Source organism: Ictidomys tridecemlineatus, chromosome 3 (assembly GCF_052094955.1).
Source record: "Ictidomys tridecemlineatus isolate mIctTri1 chromosome 3, mIctTri1.hap1, whole genome shotgun sequence".
Lineage (NCBI taxonomy): Eukaryota > Metazoa > Chordata > Mammalia > Rodentia > Sciuridae > Ictidomys > Ictidomys tridecemlineatus.
In genome coordinates, this window is record NC_135479.1 from 77,010,795 (window position 1) to 77,035,202 (window position 24,408).

Genomic DNA, 24,408 nt, shown 5'->3' on the forward strand with positions numbered 1-24,408 from the left:
GCACCACATACAAACAAAGATGTTGTGTCTGCCGAGAACTAAAAAATAAATAAATAAATATTAAAAATTCTCTCTCTCTCTCTCTCTCTCTCTCTCTCTCTCTCTCTCTCTCTCTCTCTTTCTCCCTCTCTCTCTCTTTAAAAAAAAAAAAAAGAGTGTCCCAGCGGGGCTGGGGATGTGGCTCAAGCGGTAGGGCGCTTGCCTGGCATGCGTGCGCCCGGGTTCGATCCTCAGCACCACATACCAACAAAGATGTTGTGTCCGCCGAAAACTTAAAAATAAATAATAAAAATTCTCTCTCCTCTCTCACTCTCTCTTTAAAAAAAAAAAAAAAGAGTGTCCCAGCAACTTTAGAAGAACTGGAGCCCCGTGCTTCTCATATATAGGGCTCAAGAGAATATCCTAGAACCAGATGGAGATGGATTTACAATTAAGCCCATGACACAAGTAAAAGTCTTCTGATATGATGTTGTACAGAAATTGGAAGAAAAATGGAAATTTGGGAAAGAATCTTTTGGATGTAATTCTTGCTGGAAATTATACTCTGCTTTCAACTATATCTTCCAGTCCCTCTGTCTTACATACTCCATCTTTTCCCCCATGTTTTCATCTACCTCCCACCCTAATCTTGATGTTAGTTGTCCATGGTCCACAGCTTCAGTAATGCCTTTCCCAGGTCTTAGAAGTCCTTGCTTCCCTGACACTGTGCTGTCTCTGCTATGCCAGTTGCCATTCCTAAATTCTTTTTCCTGGTAGCTTTCATTGTTTCAGGAAAATGTGCTGTGCCATTTGCAGGCATTTCTCGCAACCTCACTTGAGTTCAGCTCTCTTTGCTTCTCAGTGTTCTCCTGTGCTGCCTCCTAAGCATTCTATTTCATAGTGTAACTGCTTTCACATTTCCTAAAGCTTGTCTTTTTCTTAGGCTCAAGACCAATGACTTCACATTAGGACTTGTGCTCTCTAATATTTTCCCCTTCCTTTTTATTACCAGACTTCCATCATTAGTCTTATACTTTGGAAGTACTTGACTTTTTTTCCCTTGCTTCACAAGTAATATATAAGCATGGTAGAATTCCAGCCCCTCCTCTGCCCCTTTTTTTCTGCAATATTAAGGATGAAACCAAGGCCTTGTGTTTGCTAGGCAAGTGCATTATCCCTGAGCTACATCTCTAGTTCAGAATTACCTAAAATGAGGTAGCAGTTCAGGTCTATAATCCCGGTGACTCAGGGCTGGGACAGGATCCCAAGTTTGAGCCAGCCTCTGCAATTTAATGAGACCATGTCTCAAAATAAAAGAAAATTTAAAAAGGGCTGGAGATGTATCTCAGTCATAAAGTGCTAAAGTGCCCTGGGTTCATTCCCTAATACCACAATAAATTAAAATAAATAAATAAATAAATATATAAATAAACACGAAATCCTTCATCTTAGTGTTAACCACCATTAAGAATTTGATCTATATTTATCCAGATTGTTTTTCCACCGTGCATGCTAACAGATGTGTGTGTAAAAAGAAAAGTAATTCCTTTTTGTGGAAATGGGATCATAATATATCTACTTTCTGTAACTTGCTCTTATTCACTTAATGCTTTTATCTTGGGCTTTTTTTTCATGTTTAGAATGTACATATCTATGCTAGCTTTTAATAGTTATATAATATTACATTGTATATTGGTATCAATTTTTCTAGTCTACTAGTGACAGACATTTGTTTCTATTTCTTTGCAGTTACAAGCATCTTTGTACAATTGTCTTTGTATAAATATTTCTATACTTTGTATACTTGTGAGATAGATTCCCCTACAAGTGGGATTTTTGTGTTAAAGGTTATACATGTTTCAAAGGTTACATCAATTTATATTTCTTGCATGCTTCGAGGGTGTGATGGTACATGCTTGTAATTCCAGCAATTTAGCAAATTAGTGAGACCCTCAGCACTTTAGCAAGACCCTGTCTCAAAATAAAACATGAAAAGGACTAGGGATATAGTGCAGTAGAAAAGTGCCCTTGGATTCAATTCCCAATACCAAAGTGGGGGGTGGGGGTGGGGGTGGAGAGGGTGAGGGGGAAGAAATAAAGAAAAAAAAATTTCTTCTCTACCACTGAACAGCATCAATATTTTTAAAAGTCTTTGCAAGTTTGAAGCCTAGATAACTAGTTTTTACATTTCCTTATAGAGGAAAATGGACATCTTTTCATGTGTTTGTTTCATATGTATACCCTCTTCATGTCCTTTGCTAAACACTAACATATTTGTGTTGATTCATGAGAGTTCTTGCCTATTAGGGGAGATTTTAACTCTTCCAATAATAATAATATTATTATTATTATTATAGCAGCTGTCATATTGTATAATTATTCCCAGGCACAAGTCTTTTACTTATGTCAACTCTTTTTTTTTTAAAGAGAGAGAGAGAGAGAGAATTTTTAATATTTATTTTTTAGTTTTCGGAGGACACAACATCTTTGTTTGTATGTGGTGCTGAGGATCGAACCCGGGCCACACGTATGCCAGGCGAGCGCCCTACCGCTTGAGCCACATCCCCAGCCCCTTGTGTCAACTCTTAACAGCTTTTTCAACAACTCTAAGAAGTATACTGTTTACTTTCCTCCACACTGTATAAAATGGAGTCCCAGATATAGAAAGAACATACTGCTAATGCTAAATCCAGCTCACTTCAGCTGAACGCCAATGGGGGGCTTCTTGCCTTGGCTTTTGTAATGTTTATAGACATCTCCATCTTTTTTTTTCTTTTTTTTTTAATAGTTGTAGATGGACAGAATGCCTTTGTTTTTTGTTTTTATGTGGTGCTGAGGATTGAACCCAGCAAGCACTCTACCACTGAACTATAGCCCCAGCCCCGACATCTCCATCTTGTAATCCTTTGAGAAAGGGCATTAAAGCAATACACTATTGAGCTAACAAATATATTCAGATGTGGACACCTATGTGTTGCAAACATGTTTTTAAAATTTTAATATTTTTATTTTAACTGACACATAATAATCATTTATGGGGTACAATGTGATATTTCAATACATGTATACAATGTATAATAATCAGATCAGGATGACTGGCATATCCATCACCCAGGTTATTTTGAGGGGTACTTTTATTGTCAGCCTATTTGCCAATGAGGAAACTAGAACCTGAAGAATAAAAGCCTTGCCCCAGGCCACACAGTTGACCAGTGACAAGCTGGGATTAAAGTCCTATCATTGAATGTCAGAGTCCGCCCCTTTCATTGTTATATTACACAATCCCTCATACAGTCCAGTTTCAGAATTTTACTCTTTTTTTCATCCTCCCAGAAGAGGTGAACTTCTTTTCTTTCTTTATTTTTTGTTCTTTAAGCAAACACCTAATTGGCTTCTACTTACTGCTGTTTTTTCCAGTATCTTTCTATGTTCCCTCCTACTCTCTCTCCCTTTCTACTTTCTTTCTTTCTTTCTTTTTTAATACTGGGGATTGAACCCAGAGGCCTCTACCACTGATCCTGAGCCAATTCCTTTTGATTTTGAGATAAGATCTCAAAAAATTGCTAATGTTAGCCTGGAACTTGCAATCCTTCTGCCTCAGCCCCCAAGTTGCTGGGATTACATCACCATGCCTGACTTCTATTTTGTTTTACCTATGTAAAAGGAAGAACACAGTAACTTTGGTTGGCCCTGTGCCTCTCATACTCCCTTTGCTTGCTTGCTCTTATCCTCGCCTCTTTTTTTCTCAAGTTTAAGTTTTCTCAAGTTGTCTGGACCAAATATATATTTTTTTCTTTCTTTATTTTCAGTGCTGGGGATTGAAGCCAGGGACTCACACATGGATAGTACATGCTCTCCTAAAGGTATATCGCTAGCTTAACCTGAATGATTCTTTTCTTGTATTTGTTCTACCTCGTTCTGACTAATTCCCTCCTCCTCATCATACATGCTGGAAGAGAAACTCCACATGAGTAAACGTGTTTTTTTTTTTTTTAAATTTTTAGTTGTAGATGGACCCAATACCTTTATTTTATTTGTTTATTTTTTAATGTAGTGCCAGGGATCAAACCCATTGCCTCATGCATGCTAGGCAAGGTCTCTACCACTGAGCCCCAACCTTGGCCCCGTGAGTGGACCTTATATTATGGAAAATTTTCAAACATACAACAACAGAGAGTATAGTATAATGTTTATTTCTTTTTTATTAAAATATATTTACTTTTTAGTGGCAGTTGGACATACCTTTATTTATTTATTTATTTTTTAATATTTATTTTTTAGTTTTCAGTGGACACAACATCTTTATTTTATTTTTATGTGGTGCTGAGGATTGAACCCAGTGCCCCGCACATGCCAGGCGAGCACCCTACTGCTTGAGTCATATCCCCAGTCCAATATTTTATTTATTTTTATGTGGTGCTGAGGATACAACCCTGGTCCTTGAATGTGCTAGATAAGAGCTCTACCACTGAGCCACAACCTCAGCCCATGTTTGTTTCTTTTTGCAGAACTGGGGATTGAATTTAGGGCCTGATGCATGCTAGGCAAGCTCTTTACCACTGAGCTACATCCCCCAGCACCAAGAGTATAAATAATATATTGAACCCTCTTGTCACGTTTCTCATGACTAAAACACTCACGGTCACTCCAGATGAACTGGGCTGCACAAAATAATCACATAAGGGACAGAGATACCTTTTTCTTTGGATCCTGTGACGGGTCCTGTGACGGCTCCTCTGACTAGAGAGAGAGAGAGAAAGAGCCTGTGCATGTGCTGAACCCTTTTATTGAAGAGAAGCCATTCAGATGAGGCCCTTGCCTCATTTCAGGGGGTTGAATCTAGCTTTATGATATCGCCTGTCATCAGATTGACTGACATCTAGGAAGGCCACACCCAAAGGTAGAGCAAGAGAAGGGGACACACAAAGGGAGTTTCCATGGAACATTCTAGCCCAAACAGGGCAAAGGGGTAGGATTATAAAAGAATAGGTGAGTGTAGCTCAACACTAGGACTATGCCTACTCAGAAGACTGACCTTGCTATCCCAGGGGCGGGGGGGTGTGGGGAGTCACTACCATGCCAGATTACAGTGATCTTTCAGATCCCTGTGGTGCTTTAGGACTGGAAGGCGAGGTAACTCAATGTGGCTCCCCTCACCCTCCTGCACCCATCATCTAATTATCAACATAATTTCAACAATTGTCATCACTTCCTCAATTTTCTTACAATGTATTCCCCACTCTTTTGTTGTCTTATTTTAAAGCTAAAACCCCAGATATTGCCACTGTTTGTTTCTAACTAATATAATAACATTTTACATCTTAAACATCATTATCATATTATTTTATCTGTAAATTAATGGTATTCTCTTAATAGAGAAGACTTGATTTTAAGCCTGGTTGGGCTCCCTCCTGTTCAAATTGTGCAATTTATGACCTTTTTTCTTTTTTTTTTTTAAAAACATTTTTTATTCATTATTTTTTTTCCAGAGAATTTTTAATATTTATTTTTTAGTTTTCGGCGGACATAACATCTTTGTTTGTATGTGGTGTTGAGGATCGAACCCGGGCCGCATGCATGCCGGACGAGCACGCTACTGCTTGAGCCACATCCCCAGCCCATGACCTTTTTTCTTATCATGAAATGTGGTGAGGATAATGGTTAAAATTCTACCTCAGAGGGTTGTTGTGAAGTTATTGTATTTATTCCCACATTACATATCCAGCTAGCACAGAACTAAAAAAAATATATATATATATATATTTTGGTACTAGGGTTGAACTCAGGGGCATTTAACCATTAAGCCACATTCCCAACCTTATTTTTTTAAAATTAATTAATTAATTAATTTTACAATACAATGCATTTTGACATGTAGTACACAATGAAGCATAACTTCTCCTTCCTCTGGTTGTACATTTTCAGGGCCATTCCACTAGTGTCCTATTTTGTAGTTTCTATTTAGAGACAGAGTCTCATTGAATTGCTTAGGGCCTTGCTAAGTTTTGAGGCTGGCTTTGAACTCACCATCCTCCTGCCTCAGCCTCTTGATCTGGAATTACAGACAGGCATGCACCATCACGCCCAACTTTGTCTTTACTTGTTCTTCAATTATATATTTATTTAGCAAATATTTATTGAGTACCTATGTGTTAGCTGAAAAAGATATGCTAACTTTGGCTTCTAGAATCCTATACTCTTTTTTTTGATTCTTTGCTTGCCTCTCAGATGTGTTCCCTCCTCTAAACCCCTGTGCTTGGGATTGAACCGAGGGCCTTTGCATGCTAGGCAAACACTCTACCATTGAGCTACCTCCCCAGCCCCTCATATATGCCTTTAATGTTTTTGGTACCAGAGATTGAATCCAGGGATGCTTAACTACTGAGCCATATCCCCAGGCACCTGCTTTTCTTTATTTTGAGACAGGGTCTGGCTTTGAACTTCCAATCCTTCTGCCTCAGCCTCCAAAGTTGCTGATATTACAGGTATGTGCTACTATGCCAGTCTAGATATACTTTTTTTTTTTTTTAAAGAGTGAGAGAGGGGGGAGAGAGAGAGAGAGAGAGAGAGAGAGAGAGAGAGAGAATTTTTAATATTTATTTATTTATTTTTTAGTTCTCGGCAGACACACATCTTTGTTTGTATGTGGTGCTGAGGATCGAACCCGGGCCGCACGCATGCCAGGCGAGCGCGCTACCACTTGAGCCACATCCCCAGCCCTCTAGATATACTTTTAAAGAATACATCTGCCATAGGTGTGGTTATAACCCAGGTTTGTGTTTTCCTCTTATATACCCTCTGTAAGTCTGGCCCTTGGAGATTTAGCTCTTCCATCCCCTCATCTTATCCCAATGACTCAGTTCTGTAACTCTAAGTCTGGTTTCTTCACCACGCTACAAACCCATTCTCATCCTGGTTTTTGGGTAAATGTTAAGTACTATGAACTGAGTCTATAGACCAGAGATGCAAATTAACCTCAGACAATAAATTCATAACTTGTGCAAACCAGTCACCTTTCTTGATCTTGGTGTTCTCAGTCAGAAAGATGGAAGGACTGGACTAGAGACTGAAGCCCTATCCACCTTTAAAAGCTTGTCAGCTATGAGAAGGTGGTTTCAGAAATGTTCTCTACTTAGCATATCAGGAGTCACATCCATCATCCTGCCCGCAAATACAGTTGCTAACTTCCCTAACCTGTTCTCTCCTGGAAAATACAGGTTTCAAAACCTTATGGCCCTTCCCCCTTTTTTGTCCTCAACCTTAGGGTTAGTTACTTTAGAGTTCTTAAGTTAATCCTGATTCCTAGCTCTTCCCAGAATACTTTTTGCCTTTTTTCAGCTGTGCATCTGCCTTCATGTGGTTTCCTTGCCTGTATTCACTTTATTTTTCCTGACTCTGTGTTCTAGCTCACATATGCCTTCTCCCTTCTGACAGTCATGACTGGCAAAGAAACAGTGCATCAGTGGCATTCCACAATGTGCTTGGAACTTCAGATATTTGTGTGCCTAAATTTTAATTTTTAAATTAAAACTTTTTTTTTTTTTTTGTAGTGCTGGGGATTGAACCTAGGACCTTGCACATGCCAGCAGATATTCTACTACTGAGCTACATCCCCAGCCCTTTTTATTTTGAGACAAGTGAGACAAGGTCTCACTATGGTGCCCAGGCTGGGCTTGAATATGCAGTTCTCCTTCCTTAGCCTTCTCCGTCACTGGGAATACATTTGTACACCATGCTGGGCTTGTGTGCTTGAATTTTTTTCATCTTTAAGATTGTAATCTCATACAGGCACCACATTTTCTTACATTGTATATAATTATTGCAGTAGATTTGCAGTAAATACTGACTTAATGTGTGAAGTAAAGCAGACTTTAAGAATATTTATGCAAATGTTTAGAAACACAATGTTCTAAGGATATGATACTTTTGTAGTGAGGAATGAAGGCCTACTTTATGAAATGGTACCATGGTACTAACTTGGATGTTCATTCCTTGATCTCATAATTCAAGAAATCCTTTTTTCCTGGCTTGTCTTGGAATTAGGACATTTTCTGACTCTTTTGATAATATGATTTAGCGTAGCTGGTTTGTTGTCATGGGACAGTGAAAGGTAATTTTCAACATTTATTGCAAGCTAATTTATTATGTACTAGATACTGTGCTAAGTGCTTTCTTTTTTTTACTTTATATTAAAAATAATCAGATGAGATTATTTTCATTTTCGTTTTATAAATGAAAGAACCAAGGTTTAGAGAAATTAATAACTTTTTTAGTGTCCTATACATAGAAAATGGCAATGCTGGTATTTTTGACTCAGGTCATCTCATCTCAGAGCTACTCTTTTTTTTAATATTTATTTTTTAGTTTTAGGTGGAAACAATATCTTTATTTTATTTTTATGTGGTGTTGAGGATCGAACCCAGCACCCCTTGCATGCCAGGCGAGCGCACCACCGCTAGAGCCACATCCCCAGTCCTCAGAGCTACTCTTACCTCAGTGTACAATCTTCCTGTCCAAAACACATCTACTTTCAATTAGCCTATTTGTATAGCACTTACCCCTCTTTAAATAGCTTGTACGGCATTCTTTTTTCCAAAAAAAAACTAGCTGTTCCTTTATTCTTTCTAATTTTGGTGGAGGGCAAGCCACCATTTTTTTAGTCACTGAGATTTTAAGCCATGGAGTCATTAATTCCTCTTTTTCCTTCCACTGTTGACTTTTCCTGGGTAATACATTGTACTTACTCTATTCTTTCTGGTTTCCTTGCCTTACTCCCATGCCCTCCAAGTCTAGCAGTTAAGATAATTGATTTTTCCTTCCTCTTTTCTTATCTCTACAGTCCTTCTGAAAGGTTTGTCTTTTACTCATCTCTCTCCAATTAAAAATCCTTTCCTGGGGCTGGGGATGTGGCTCAAGCCTGGCATGTGCAGGGTGCTGGGTTTGATCCTCAGCACCACATAAAATAAAATAAAGGTGTCCACCGAAAACTGAAAAATAAATATTAAAAAATTCTTTAAATAAAAAGCCTTCCGTGGTTCCTGTAACTGAGGTTGCACAAAGATAGTTTTTAAGTGTGTTAAAATTGCTTGGGAATTGTCTTTAAAACTACTGAAGTCCTCACAATAATATATGAGGGCCATGTTACTATTTCCACCTTACAGATGAGAAAAAGGAAAGAAGGAAAGAGACTAAGTCACTTATACAAGTCCTTTAGGCAGTTCTGGCTACTAAAATAAAATACCACAAACTAGGCTTAAATAGATTTATTTTTCAAGTTCTGGGGGATGGGAAGTTTAAGATCAAGATCAAGATGCTGGTTGTGGGGTGCATGCCGTGCAAGCTTGTACTCCCAGCATCTTGAGAAGCTGAGGCAGGAGGATCGAAAGTTCAAAGTCAGCCATAGCAACTTAGTGAGATCCTGTCTCAAAAAAAAAGGGGGGGGGGCTTTGGATATGGCTCAGTGGTTAAGCACCCCTGGGTTGCATCCCTGATACCAAAAAAACCAACCAACCCACCAACCAAACTCCAAAACAAACCAAACACCTCCCCCACTCTGCAAAAATAAACAAAGCAAAACAAAAAAAGATCAAGTTGCTGGGTGATTCAGTTCCTGGTAAGAGCCTTCTTCCTGGTTTGCAGATGATGGTTTTTTGCTTTGTCCTCACATGGCAGATAGATAGATCTTCTACCACATGTCCCATCCCTTGAAGGCTCTGCCCTCATGACCTTATTACCTCTCAAAGAACCTACCTTTAAATATTATCACATTGGAATTAAAGTTAAACACAAGAATTAGGTGAGGGGCACAAAGATCTTCAGTCCTTAGCAGTTATGTTGGGGAACTGTATTTTTTTTTTTGGAGGAGTGTACCAGGGATTGAATTCAGGAGCACTCAACCACTGAGCCACATCCCCAGCCCTATTTTTTTTTTTTTATTTTTTTTAGAGAAAGGGTCTCACTGAGTTGCTTAGCTCCTTGCTTTTGCTGAGGCTGACTTTGAACTCTTGATTCTCCTGCCTGGGTCTCCTGAGCCACTGGGATTACAGGTGTGCTTCACTAAGCCCAGCTAGGGTTATATTTTTTTACAAGCTTCCTAGATTCTGATGCTCTGACAGATTTAGAAAATACCAGCAACTTTCAACCCCTTTTAGAATCCCTGCCCTAAATGCTACTTGGTCTTGGCCACCTTGCTGGTGCCTTTCCTGATAGTATACTTCTCTGATTCTTCTTTCCCTGTCTGATTTTCTGTGCAGATTCATTTTTTTTTTGACTCCATTATGGATTGACCTATCCCCAGCTCCCCACTGTATGTTCTCTTATCTTCCATATTTGACACTTCAGCTACTTGAATGCAGTGAAAATACCCAAATTTGTATCTCTGACTTCATTCCATTTTCTATCTGCTACTGTCATTTCACAGTTAACAATGCTGTTACTCATCTTGTTGTTTACGACATTGGACTCTGGAGTTGAAAGTCTAGGTCAGAATCAGATTGTCCCACACTAGGTGTTCTGGGGACGATCACTTAATCTGTTTAAATTTAGATTCCTTATCTATGAAGTGAGGATAATAGTAATCTTCCTTATGGTATTGTGAAGATTCAGTGAGAGAATGTTGATTGGAAACTCAGCAATTTGGTAAATATTTATTGAACACTTTGCTTTGTGCCAGGTGAATGGATGTTGGGAGACAGTGATAACCAAGGTGTCCTCTCCATGAAGGCAGTTTTTAGCTGGCTACTGAAGTCTTACTGGCTTTACCTCCTTAGGCTCTCTGTTTCTTCTTTTCTCCCTTCTAATTGTCACTATGTAGTTCAATCTCTTATTATCTCTTGTCTAGACTATTTAAGAACTTCCTACCTAATCTGTACTTTCAGATAGCCACCAGGGTCTTCTCAAACTGAAGAATTTGGCTGGGTGCAGTGATGCATACCTGTAATTCTAGCTGCTTTTTAGGCTGAGGCAGGAATATAACAAATTAGAGACCAACCTGGGAAATTCAGCAAGATCCTATCTCAAAAACTAAAAAAGGGCTGGGAATATAGCTCAATGGTAGAGCACCCCTGGGCTCAATTCCTAGCACACCCCACCCCCTGCCACAAATTTGAGAATTGGAATGATGCCATTTCCCTGTTTGAGATCTTTTAGTTTTCCCGGTGGGAGGAAATGAGTTGTGGGGAGGATTTCATGGAGATAGATGTGAAGGCCACTTAAGAGCTCAATAGGACTCAGTGGCATAGACAAGAAAGTGGTACTGTCACATATTTGTCAATCCTTGTTTAGCAGAAAGTTCAGATTCCTTAGCAAGGGCCCTAGGACAGTGCAAAAATTAAGATCTGACCTGAGAATTGGGGATGTAGCACAGGTATACTCTAGGCAAAGTAGAATGCTTGCCTAGCATACATGAAACCCTGGATTTGATCCCCTGCATTGAATGAATGAATGAATGAATGAATGAATAAAGATAGATAAATAGGTAGATAATCTGGCCTGTTTACTTCTGATCTCTTCTAGTCCCCTCATTTGCCCCAACCTCCAGCCCCATGGAACTGTGCTTCTGTATATATATTATATATATCATTCTCTCTCCCTGAATGACTTTATCTTTCTCTGTTTATGGAAAGCTTTATTTGTCCTGTAATATTCAGGTTGGTTACCTCTTTTGGGATGCTTTTATCTGCCTTTCCAGGCAAAGATATTAACTTCAATCATTTTATCTTTCTGTTTTCCTTTTCTTCCAATTACCTTCTTTCCCTTCCCTCCCTTTTCCATTTCCTCCCTCCCTTCCTTTCTTTCTGACAAAAAAATTCACATACCACAAATTTTACCATTTTAGAGTGTTCATTTCACCAGCAGTGTATGAATGTGCCTTTTTCCCCACATCCTCACCAACATTTGATTTGTATAGCTAGAGATGATGAACATTTTTTCATATGTTTGTTGATCGATTATATTTCTTTGAAGTATCTGTTCAGTTCCTTGGCCCATTTATTGATTGGGTTATTTGTTGTTGTTGTTGTTGTTTGGTGAGTTAAAAGTTTTTAAATTTTGAGACAGGGTCTTGCTAAGTTGCTTAGACCTAGCTAAGTTTGCCAAGCCTGCTCTCAAACTTGTGATCCTCCTGCCTTAGCTCCCCAGTGGCTGGGATTACAAGTGTGCACCGCTGTACCCAGCTACGTTTTGTTTATTCATTAGTTGACAGAAGAACCTTAGTAATTTGTATTATCATTATACTTGTCAGTTTTCTCATGGTATTTGTTTATATATTTGTTACTCTGTGGCCAGGATCCTCTCATCTCTACATTTCAGTGCCAGTGAAATGGCAGGTGCCATTGATTGATGAAACTAGGCGTGGTGGCACATGCTGGTAATGCCTGTGACTTGGGATACTGAAGCAGGAGAATCATAAGTTTGTGGCCATCCAGGGCAACTTTAGTTAGACTGTTTCAAAAAAAAAAAAAAAAAAAACCAAGAATGTAGCTCCGTGGTGGAGTGCCCCTGGATTCAATGCCTAGAACCAGGGAGGAGGGGTGGGGGGGATTGTTGCATCATTTTATCTCCCTTTCAAGAAAAGGCAGTCTTCAAGAAAACGCGACTGCCTTTTCAAGACCTCTCATCTAAGTCGTGGTTCCTGGGTAGAATGTCCTCTCCTCCCTCCTCACTCATCTAATTCAGCTTGCTTTAGAGGTTGTTTCAAAATCTCTCTCCTCCTGGAAGGCTTCCAACAGCATCCAAACTTTAGTCTCTTGCTACATTTTCTTCATGCTGGTATACTTGAAATGTTTATCATTCACTAGGCATTTAATAAATATAGTTTTGTACTGGGACATTAAACTCACTAATACCAGGACTCTCTCTTTTTTTTTTTTTTTACCTCCAGTACAAAGGTGCTATAACTATGTAGTAGAATTGCATCTAATATTTTGCCTTACTTAAATTCACCTGTATACTTTGCAAAAGGAGAGAGGGAGAGGATGAGGATGAGGAAGAGGGAGACTGAGTGATAGAAGAAAGAAATAATTTAAATAGCTAATTTAAAAAAATTAAATTTATATTTTAGGTGTAGATGGACACAACACAATGCCTTTATTTTTATGTGGTGCTGAGGATCTAACCTGGGTCCCGCCTGCACTAGGCAAGTGCTCTACCGCTGAGCCACAATCCCAGCCCTAATTTTTTTTTTTAATTGATATGGTATCTTGCTATGTTGCCCAAGCTGTTCTTGAACTTGTGAGCTCAAGCTGTCTTATCTCCACTTCCCAAGTATTTGGGACTACATGTGTGTGTCACTGTGCCTTGTTGATAGTGTGATTTTTATTCACTATTTCACTCAGCAAGTGTTTGCTCACTGGCAGTGGATGCAGTCCATCCCGTTACAGTTAGTATAACTGACAAAACCTATAAGTGTAGAAAATTCCTGATCATTGACAGAAGAGAAATTGTTTAGGTGACTAGGGGCATGAGTGGTGATGGACTATTGTATTAAAAACAAATGAGGGTTATACTATAGAGAATTATTGACTCACAGAGACTTACTGGAAATGATAAGGAGAAAGATGAATTGGGAGAGGCTGCAAGCTGAAATCTATATAAAATTGTGTACTAGTTTAAGCACAAATACATGAAAATAAAAAATATTGTAGATCTTAAAGAGTTTTTCTCCATTGACGAATCACTTCTGTAACTAATTGTTAAGTGAAATAACAAAAAATGACTTGTAAAGAATACAGTCAAGACATTTCTTAAGAGAAATCAGCTACCAATAGAAGCATCAACAAAACAACCTACTCAATTGGAAGCTTACTCTTTCACATGCATTATTTCTAAATTTTGTCTCCACTGTTATTTTTCTCTGCATTTTCTCTCTCCAGCTTCTTAACTTCTTATAAAAAATCTTGATTTTTCTTTTCTTTTTTTTTCATAGTAGGAATTGAACTGCGGGACACTTTACCACTGAGTAGCCCTTTTTATTTTTGTTTTGAGACAAGGTCTCATTAAATTACTGAGACTGGCCTCGAACTTGCAAACTTTCTGCCAGGCCTCCAGAGTTACTGGGATTATAGGCATGTGCCACTGGCCCCCAGCAGGAATCTTGGTTTTATTGGCAAATTGTTTTATTCTTAAGTGCTTAAATGTAGTAACTTTGGTGTTTTATACTTGGTAATTATTTGCCTCCCCTGGCCAATTCAAATTTGCAGTGGTACATTCTTGACTTTGGATGAACTTCACCATGTGGATTACTCTGGTTATCTCTAGTTCTTCCATTTCCCTGAGTGTTTATCTACTTATTATTAGAGGAATTGGTTTATCCAGTTTTGTCTGAAAGGAATGCTTGTTTTCCAGGATTAAGACCAATATTTTTTGCTTAATTTTTGGGTAAAACTATCCCAGCTGCTGCTCCAGAGATGAGCTCTATGAAACCAGTTTTATTTATTTAGGAACCATATAATACTCATTATGGCAGAAGATATTATACACATATTGGAAATACAAACAGGCTTTCTGTAAATGGAACATTGGTTGCCCATAAGAGAGCCACCTTACTGATGTGTACAGGACTGTCTCAACTCAGAAGCTTCCAAATGGACTTGAGCCATGATAAGGTTATACAGTGTTTTTATAAGAGACAGGGTAAAATGTGTTTTACATCTGTGTAGGATTTGTGATGTTCTAACTGAGTCCTTATTATGTTCCTGGGTCATATGCTATGTGAATCCTCATAGCCCCTGAGTGTAGGTGTCGTTATCTTAGTTGTAGATGAGGAGAAGCTAAGTAATTTGCTCTAACTAAGTGGTGCCATTAAGCCAGTCCTCTGACACTAAAGAGCTCCCGCCTTGTGATACACCTACCACCTCTATTGTGGTGCTGATGGTAAAAGCTGACATGTGTGGCATGTGGTCTCTAGCCTGGGCTAGTGTCTGAAGAGGAGGTGACAGTAGTCTTAGACCCTGTTAGGGAAACATGAAAAAGAAGCCCTGTGTGTATTTTACTTTATTTTTTATTTTTTAAATTTTTACTTGTGAAACACAATACCTAATTAATTAATTAATTTAAAGGGGTGCTGAGGATCAACCCAGTGGCTCATACATGCTAGGCAAGCATTCTACCACTGAGCCACAAACCTAGCCTCTTCTTTTACTTTTAATTGAGGCTTGAAGAACAATGTTCTACTAGCCCAATTTGTTTTACTTCCCAAATAGTTCTCAAATCTGGCCTTTCCTTTGGCTTTTTAATTGGTCTTTTATTTTTTATTTCATTTTCTACATTTCTTCCAGCAAAATTCACTTCCTTCCTTCCTTTTTGCAGTATTTATAATTGAACCTAGGAGTGCTCTCCCACAGAGTTATATCCCCAACCCTTTCTGTTTTTTATTTTGAGACAGGGTCTACCTAAAATTGCTCAGGCTGGCCTTAAATTTGTGATCCTCCTGCCTCAGCCTCCTGAATCCCTGGGATTAAAGGTATGTGCCACCATGCTGGTTTTCTTTCTTGTGCTAGGAATTGAATCCAGGGCTTCATGCCTACTGGGCAATTACATTATTACTGAGCGGAATCCTCAGCTGCTGCTGCTTCTGCTTCCTCTGCCACTTCTTTCTCCTTTCTTCCTTTCCTCCTCCTCCTTCTCCCCCCCCCCTTTTTTTTGTAACACTAGGGATTGAGCCCAGGCCTCAGGTGCACTAGGCAAGTGCTCTGTCATTGAGCTATGTCTGGAACCCTTCTTCTATGTTTTGAGTACTTGCAGTGTGATAAATATTGAGCTGTGTATTTGTATAGTATATTTTATCTTTGTTCAACACTTCATCTTCTTAAGAAACTTTGAAGATAGGGGATAACTCCATTGTACAACTGAGGAGACTGTGGTTCAGAGAGATTAAATAACTTGTCTGAGGTCACATAGCAAAATAAGCTAAGATTTGTTTTTAGCTTAAAACTGCATGCACATCTGCATGCTGACCAAGCTGCTGGGATTATAGGTGTGCACAACCATGGCTGGTGGGGCCTCACTTTTTAACACTTTTCTTCTTTCCTGACTTGATCTAGTCTGTGTATTTTTGTGTCCCCCAGTAGATAGATAGTGTTTTGGAGATTTGACTCTAGAAGCAGATATTTCAGAAACTACCAAAACTTCTGCAAAAATGAGCTCTTTTAATTTAAACAGCTTGGAGTCGGTAAGGGTCAATTTTTGGCCTGAAGGTTATAAACCTGTTAAAGAAGGACCTAATGTTTTTTATATTTTGACAACTGGATGTGTTCAGACTATCTTTGTAGATCATCATCATCATCTTCTTCTTCTTCTTTTCTCTTCTTTCCTTTTTGGCATTGGAGATTAAGCCCAGCGGCACTCTGTCACTGAGATATATCCCACCCCCTTTTATTTTTTGAGACAGGGGCTTGCTAAGTTGCCCAGGCTGGCCTCAAACTTGAGATCCTTCTATTTTCAGCCTCCCAAGTTGGTGGGGTTATAGCGGTGTGCCACAGAGCCCAGCTATTGCTTTTTTTTTCTTTTTTTAATGGAATATTTTGTTGAATAGCATTTTTTTTTTTTTTTTGGACTGGTACCCTAGCAGACTGTATCCCCAAGGAATGGCTTTTGTTTCATAAGATGTAAGGGCTTTCCAAGTATTTGTTCTGATTTTTTTCCTCTGAAATGTCACAGAATAACCTGATCTAAGACCTCAGAGTGCTTTTCTTTTTCTTTTTGGTACTGGGGATTGAACTCAGGGACACTCAAACGCAGAGCACATCCCCAGCCCTATTTTGTGTTTTATTTAGAGACAGAGTCTCACTGAATTGCTTAGAGCCTCACTGTTGAGGCTGGCCTTGAACTTGTGATCCTCCTTCTATTCTGTTGCCCTTCCTATCCCTCCCACTCCTCCCCTCCTCTCCCATCATTTCTCTCTATCCAATCTAATGTGACACATTTTTTTCTTTTTCTCATCACAACATCATATATGTATTCTGTATAATGATGACGTTCTTCTTCCATCTTCCGTGCAACTCCCCTTCTCCCTCTTTTTCCCTCCCACCTCTCTTCCCTATTTAGTGGTAATCTTCTTCTCATGCTCTTCCTCCCTATCCCATTTTGAGTCACCCCCGCCCTTATATCAGAGAAGACATTCGGCATTTGTTTTTTAGGGATTGGCTAACTTCACTTAGCATAATCTGCTCTACTGCCATCCATTTGCCTGCAAATGCCGTGATCTTGTTATTTTTTAGTGCTGAGTGATATTCAACTGTGTATAAATGCCACATTTTAAAAATTCATTCATCTATTGAAGGGCATCTAGGTTGGTTCCACATTCTAACAATTGTGAATTGTGCTGCTATAAACATTGATGTGGCTGTGTCCCTGTAGTATGCTCTTTTTAGGTCTTTTGGGTATAGTCCGAGAAGGGGAATAGCTGGGTCAAATGGTGGTTCCATTCCCAGCATGTATTTGTTGATTGATTGTATATCCTCTTGTGAGAAGTTTCTGTTCAAGTCTTTGGCCCATTTGTTGATTGGGTTATTTGTTTTTTTGTTGTTTAACTTTTTTAGTTCTTCGTATACTCTAGAGATTAGAGCTCTATCTGATGTTTGAGGGGTAAAAATTTGTTCCCAGGATGTAGGCTTCCTATTCACCTCACATATTATTTCTCTTGCTGAGAAAAAACTTCTTAGTTTGAATTCGTCCCATTTATTGATTCTTGGTTTTAACTCTTGTGCTATAGGTGTCTTATTAAGGAATTTGGGGCCTGCTCCTACTTGATGAAGATTAGGGCCAACTTTATCTTCTATTAGACGCAGAGTCTCTGGTCTGATTCCTAGCTCCTTGATCCATTTTGAGTTGACTTTTATGCATGGTGAGAGAAAGGGATTCAATTTCATTTTGTTGCATATGGATTTCCAATTTTCCTGGCACCATTTGTTGAAGATGCTATCCTTTCTCCATTGCATGTTTTTAGCACCTTTGTCTATTATAAGGTAGTTGTAATTTTGTGGATTTGTCTCTGTGTCCTCTATTCTGTATCATTGGTCTACCAGCCTGTTTTGGTGTCAGTACCATGCTGTTTTTGTTACTATTGCTCTATAGTATAGTTTAAAATCTGGAATCGCGATACCACCAATTTCACTCTTCCTGCTTAGAATTACTTTAGCTATTCTGGGTCTCTTATTTTTCCAGATGAATTTCATGATTGCTTTTTCTATTTCTGCAAGGAATGTCATTGGGATTTTGATGGGAATTGCATTGAATCTGTAAAGTGCTTTTGGTAATATGGCTATCTTAATAATATTAATTCTACCAATCTATGATCAAGGTAAATCCTCCATCTTCTAAGTCTTCTTCTATTTCTTTCTTCAGGCTTCTGTAGTTTTCATTGTATAGATCTTTCACCTCTTTTGTTAGGTTGATTCCCAGGTATTTTATTTATTTATTTATTTATTTTTGAGGATATTATGAATGGAGTAGTTGTCCTCATTTCCATTTCAGAGAATTTGTCACTGATATACAGGAATGCCTTTGATTTATTGGTATTGATTTTATATCCTGCCACTTTGCTGAATTCATTTACTAGTTCTAGAAGTTTCTTGGTTGAACTTTTTGGGTCTGCTAGGTATAGGATCATGTCATCGGCAAATAGTGCTAATTTAAGTTCTTCTTTTCCTATATTTATGCCTTTAATTTCTTTCATCTGTCTAATTGCTCTGGCTAGTGTTTCAAGAACTACGTTGAATAGAAGTGGTGAGAGAGGGCATCCCTGTCTTGTTCCAGATTTTAAAGGGAATGCCTTCAATTTTTCTCCATTTAGAATGATGCTGGCCTGAGGCTTTTACCTTTTTGAGGTAATTTCCTGTTATCCCTAATTTTTCTAGTGTTTTGAACATAAAGGGATGCTGTATTTTGTCGAATGCTTTTTCAGCATCTATCGAGATCATCATATATGGTTCTTATCTTTAAGTCTATTGATGTGGTGAATTACATTTATTGATTTCCGTATATTGAACCAGCCTGGCATCCCGTGCTGTAGTTATTTTTAAATCTCCCTTAAAATCTTTTACTTCTCCAGGTTGGGTGGCACACACCTGTAATCCCAGTAATTCAAGAGATTTAGGCAGGAGGATCAAGTTCGAAGCCAGCCTATGTATCTAAGTGATTAAAAAGATTGGAGATATAGTTTGGTGGTAGAGTGCCCCTGGGTTCAGTCCCTAGTACTGTAAAAAAAACAAAAACAAAACCTTTTTTCTTACTGTCAAGTTTAGAAACAGCCTAGAGGGAACAACTTTTGGAAAGCAAAATTAAATAGTTTTTTCAGTTACTGATAGAAGCAATGTAGGGTTTTGAATCTGTTGGCAATAGCTTTTTGGGGGGCATGGGGTAGGGATTGAACCCAGAGCATTCTTGCATGCTAGGCAAGTGCTCTACCACTGAATCCATTCCCAGCAGCTATACCGTTTTTATCCTGATATTAATGGCTTATGTAGATATTAGCTTTCTGAAGTGTTTGAGCTTGCTGCCAGGGCCTGCTAAAGCCTAGGAGGGGAAATTCATAGGCCAGAGTATCTTCCCCAAAGCAAGGAAATGGTTGGTCTCTGCCTTACACAGGAGAACAAGAATACTTCACTCTGGGCCATAGTTAGCAGAATCCATTAGTTTTGGAGTCCCTATATTAGATGTACCTGAAGATATAATGATTTGGATGCCTGACCACATGTAAACATAGAGTGAGGAGTTAGGAATAGAAAGACTGAATCAGAAGTAGAAAAAGGGTCTTTTGAAGTGTGATTGCTCCTTTAGTTTTTTTAAAGAAGGCTAACTGGTTTTATCAGGGTGTATCAAAGGATAGACATTGGCAGATACAGTCTATTGAAGAAATTTGCTCAAATGTGATATAATAGGGGAAAAAAGAGTTCAAAGAGAACTGTCACATAGCTTTGCAGGACCCATACTACTTGTTATTTATATGTTTATCATAGGATGCTGTTTAGAAACAGTTTTGCATTTTGAGGACCATGTGTCTGATTTCTTTGTTTAAGTCTAAATGAAAAAAACTTATTTCTTTTCATTTTGTTGGTGACAGTGGAAAATATGTGAATCCTGAAATCAGTGTTTATATAACTGAGATTAGACAAATAAGCCTCTTTCTTCACTCCTGTATACTACTCAATTTAATGGCTAGTCCATGTTTTGGGAAGCCTGCATGAATTGCCAGATGTAAGTATCAGGAATTTATCATATAGTTATTGTTTTTTATTTTATTTTTTCCTTTACTGGGGATTGAACCCAGGGGCATTTTGCCACTGAGCCACATCCAGCCCTTTTTATTTTAAATTTTGAGATAGGTCTCCCTAAGTTGCTTAGGTTAGCCTCAAACTTGTGATTCTCTTGATGTAACCTTCCAAATTGCTGAGATTATGGCATGTGCTACTTGTTTGGTGATTTTTGCTCTTATTTTTAAAATCGTTAAAATTATTTTTGTACTGGGGATTGGACCATACAGCAAACTATATATTTAGATCTCAGGGAGCTTTACTACAGAGCTACCTACCAACTCTTTTTATTTTTTATTTTGATGCAGGGTCTCACTAAATTGCTAAGGGTCTCACTAGGTTGCTCAGGCTGGCCTCTAACTTGGAATCCTCCTGTCTTAACCTCCCTAGTTGTTGGGATTACAGGTGTGAGCCACTGTGCCTGGCCATTATTGCTCTTTTAAATAATATTTTTTAAAATTGTGACTTCCAAATGAGTATTAACAGGGGCTGGGGCTGTAGCTCAGTGGTATCCTCAGCACCACATAAAAATAAATAAAGGCATTGTGTCCATTTACAACTAAAAATATTTAAAAAGTGGGTATTAAGAGCATCTAGAGATAAAATCAATTTTTTTCTTTATTGCTTTTTCACTCAATCACCTTAGTGAGTTCATTTGTATTTCTAATAGCTTGTCCATATATTTTCATGTTGAAATAATATACTCCTTAACTGTTCAGAGTTTTCCTTTCTTTTTTGTCTTTCAGGATTGAACCCAGGTGTTTTTTGCCACTGAGCTACATCCCCAGCCCTTTTTATTTTATTATATTTTATTTATTTATTTGGTACTAGGGATTGAACCCAGGGGGACACTTAATCACTGAGTCACATCCCCAGCCCTTTCTTTTATTTTTTTATTTTGAGACAGGGTCTTGCTAAGTTACTAAGGGCCTTGCTAAGTTGCTGAGGCTGGCTTTGAACTTGTGATCCTCCTGTCTCAGCCTCCCTAGTTGCTGGGGTTACTGGCTTGCACCATGCCTGACTGATAATTTTCTTTTTTAAATCCAATCTTTATGCCCAATTTTTTGGTCTTCCTTATTTAGAATCCTTATTTTTTTTTAATTTATTTTTTAGGGGTAGATGGACACAACACAATGCCTTTATTTTTATGTGGTGCTGAGGATCGAACCTGGGTCCTGCCTATGCTAGGCGAGCATTCTACCACTGAGTCACAATCCCAGCCCCACGAATCCTTAATTTGATGTTGATAGAATCACTGATAGCATACAACCTTGTCTTCCTGAATTTAAAGGACATACTCCCAGTGTTTCGTACTAAGTGTGGTAAATGTTTCCGGTCAATTTTCTTTATCCTTTGTAAGAAGCTTTCATCTATTTTGCTAAGATTCTGTCTTCTTTTGGAATCATTAATAGATTTTGAATTTTATCTAAGACTTTTATGCATCTTTAGAGATAGTCATGTAATATATCTAATTTAATCTGATAGTTCTGTTATGAGAAGATTTTTAGGAGTCTGATCTTTATTGCTTGGATTACTCCCTCATATATTGGCACTTTTGGATTGTGAGCAAGACTTTCTTTCTTTTTAATTTTAATGTTGTTTAGTTGTTGATGGACCTTTATTTTATTTATTTATCCATGGTGCTGAGAATCCAACCCAGTGCTGCACACATGCTAGGCAAGCACTCTACCACTGAGCTACAACCCCAGCCCTTCAGCAAGGAAATCTTTTTGTGGTTTGGGATGAGGAATATATCAGACATGCTTTGTGCTTGCTGCTAAGCAACCAAGGTGTATCAGTTGCTTGGGATCACTTTAATTTTGGTTAATTTCTTGGACCATACAGCAAAGTATATATATTTAGATCTCAAATTGGTTGGAGGGCAGATGGTTACAGGTTTCCACTGGATACTTTTTTTTTTTCCTTTTCTAGCTTAGGTTGACACAAGTTTCTGTGTTGTCTCTGTGTTTGGTGGACTGGTTTTTTCTAGTTTGCTTTTCATGAGAGCATAAATATTCAAGGTCCTGGCTTTGTGTCAGCCCCTCCTTTTGATTGAACCCAGGCATGCTCTCCACTGAATTATATCCCCAGCCCTTTTTATTTTTGAGACAGGGTCTTCCTTTGCTGAGGCTGGCCTTGAATTTGAGGTCCTCCTCCCTCAGCCTTCTTTACTGGCATGTCTCATTTTCCCATCACACCAAGTCAGCTCCTCCTTTATAGCTTCTTTGAGCCCAACACATTGACTCTTATCTCCTTCCACCCCCTCATGATTATCCTCCTCCTTTCCCCAGAACCATTACAGTGTCAGCTTTTAAAACTCAAGAGACTTAGTCTGTGATTTTTAGTTTGCTTTTCATTTTTGGTCCTTGGGGATTTCTATTACTGTCTTGTGAGCACAGCTGTGCATTAAAAAGAATGCTTATTATAATTTTTTTGAGGGTACTGGAGATTAAACCCAGGATGCTTTACCACTGAACTACACCCCCAGCTTTTTAATTTTTTAAATTTTGAGAAAGGGTCCCACTAAGTTACTTATAGCGCTCACTGTGTTGCTAAGGCTGGCCTTGAACTTTTGATCCTCCTGCTTCAGCCTCCTGAGTTGTCATTATAATTTTATCCACATTTCTTGGTTTTGCTATTGGAGAAATTTTGTAGCATCTCTCGTCTGCCAGTGGGTCAAGCAGGAAGTCCTTGTCCAATGTGTTAAATGTGCATTTTTCATTATGTTGTTATCTTATTGGTTTCCACTGGTTAGTTTCTAGACCTGTGATTAGAATTTTTGGTGCTTTCTTGACTTCAATTTTGGTATACCCAGTATTCAGTGAAGTACTACCTTTCAGTTCCTTTTTTTTTTTCTCTCTCTCTCTCTCTTTCACTCTCACTTTTAAAAAAATTTCTTTGTGCATGATGATAATTTTATAGGTTTTTGTTGCAAAAGTTTGATCAGTAGGGAAGCTATAAAATGACATACTTGGCTTGGAATGGTAGCCCCACATTTGTAATTCCAGTAGGTCAGAAGGCTGAGGCAGGATGATTGCAAGTTCCAGGCTAACCTGGACAACTTAACCTGAGACCCCATCTCAGAATAGAATAAAAAAGGGCTGATGATGTAGTTCACTGATAGAGTGCCCTTGGGTTCAATACCCAGTACTGGGGGGAAAATGACATACATAATCTTGTTTTATGTCTGTGTCTGTCTCTCTCTCTCTCTCTCTCTCTCTCTCTCTCTGTGTTTCTTTTCTTTTGGTACTGGGGACTGAACCCTGGGGTGCTTTACCACTAGGTTATGCCCCCATTCCTTTGTTTTTAAATTTTTAAATTTTGTGACACATTCTTGCTGAATTGCTTAGAGCCTTCTTCAGTTGCTAAGGCCTGACCTTGAACTTGTGATCCTCCTGCCTCAGCCTTCATGTCACCAAGATTACAAGCATGCACCAACAGTTTGTGTTAATTCTGAAATTTGAAATGTCGTGTACTTCATAATTATTGATTAAGACAATAGCAGTGCTAAAGGCATATGTAAAACTACATGGCTCCTTTTTATATGATATTTTTAGAAGTTTTTATAACAAAATATGGAACTATATAATTTTATGTTTTTCTTAGTAAGATCTAGTTTGTATAATATTAATATTAAGCAAAAATCTCATTAGAGATCTTTCTATTGTATCACATTTCCAAGCTAATAAATAAAAACTTAATGATATGAACTTCATTAAGAGCAGGAATGTCTTACTGGGTGTGGTGGCCCAGCAACTATGAAGGCTGAGGCAGGAGCATTCCATTTTTCTGGCCAACCTCAGCCATTTAATCAAGACCTTCAAGCAACTTAGTGAGAATCTGTCTCAAAATAAAAAGAACCAAGGATGTTGCTTAGTGGTAAACCAACCCTGGCTTCAAAAACAAAAAACAAAATCAGGAATATCTTAACATGCATACATGTGAATGTGAAGATGGCTTCCTGTCAGAATTGTTATGAAAGCCCATGATTTTTTTATTTCAGTTAATGGGAGAGGCAGTGAGATTCTAGAAATGGCTGTAGTATGGGGTGGTCAGTAGCCTGTCACTTAATGTGGCCAAGTAGCAGCTTCTAACCTTTGGTATATGATGCTCTGTAGCTGTCAACATTGACCTAGCTGGGCCTTTTGTTCAGCCTCACTGTTACGTAACAATGAGTTGC

At 38.5% G+C, this 24,408-nt stretch overlaps 1 protein-coding gene across 2 annotated transcripts in view; it reads left to right on the plus strand.

Annotated features, from left to right (window-relative positions):
• Rad54l2 (RAD54 like 2) overlaps positions 1-24,408 on the plus strand; it is a 144,673-nt gene that overhangs the window by 37,339 nt on the left and 82,926 nt on the right. The gene's annotated exons all lie outside the window — the stretch shown is intronic.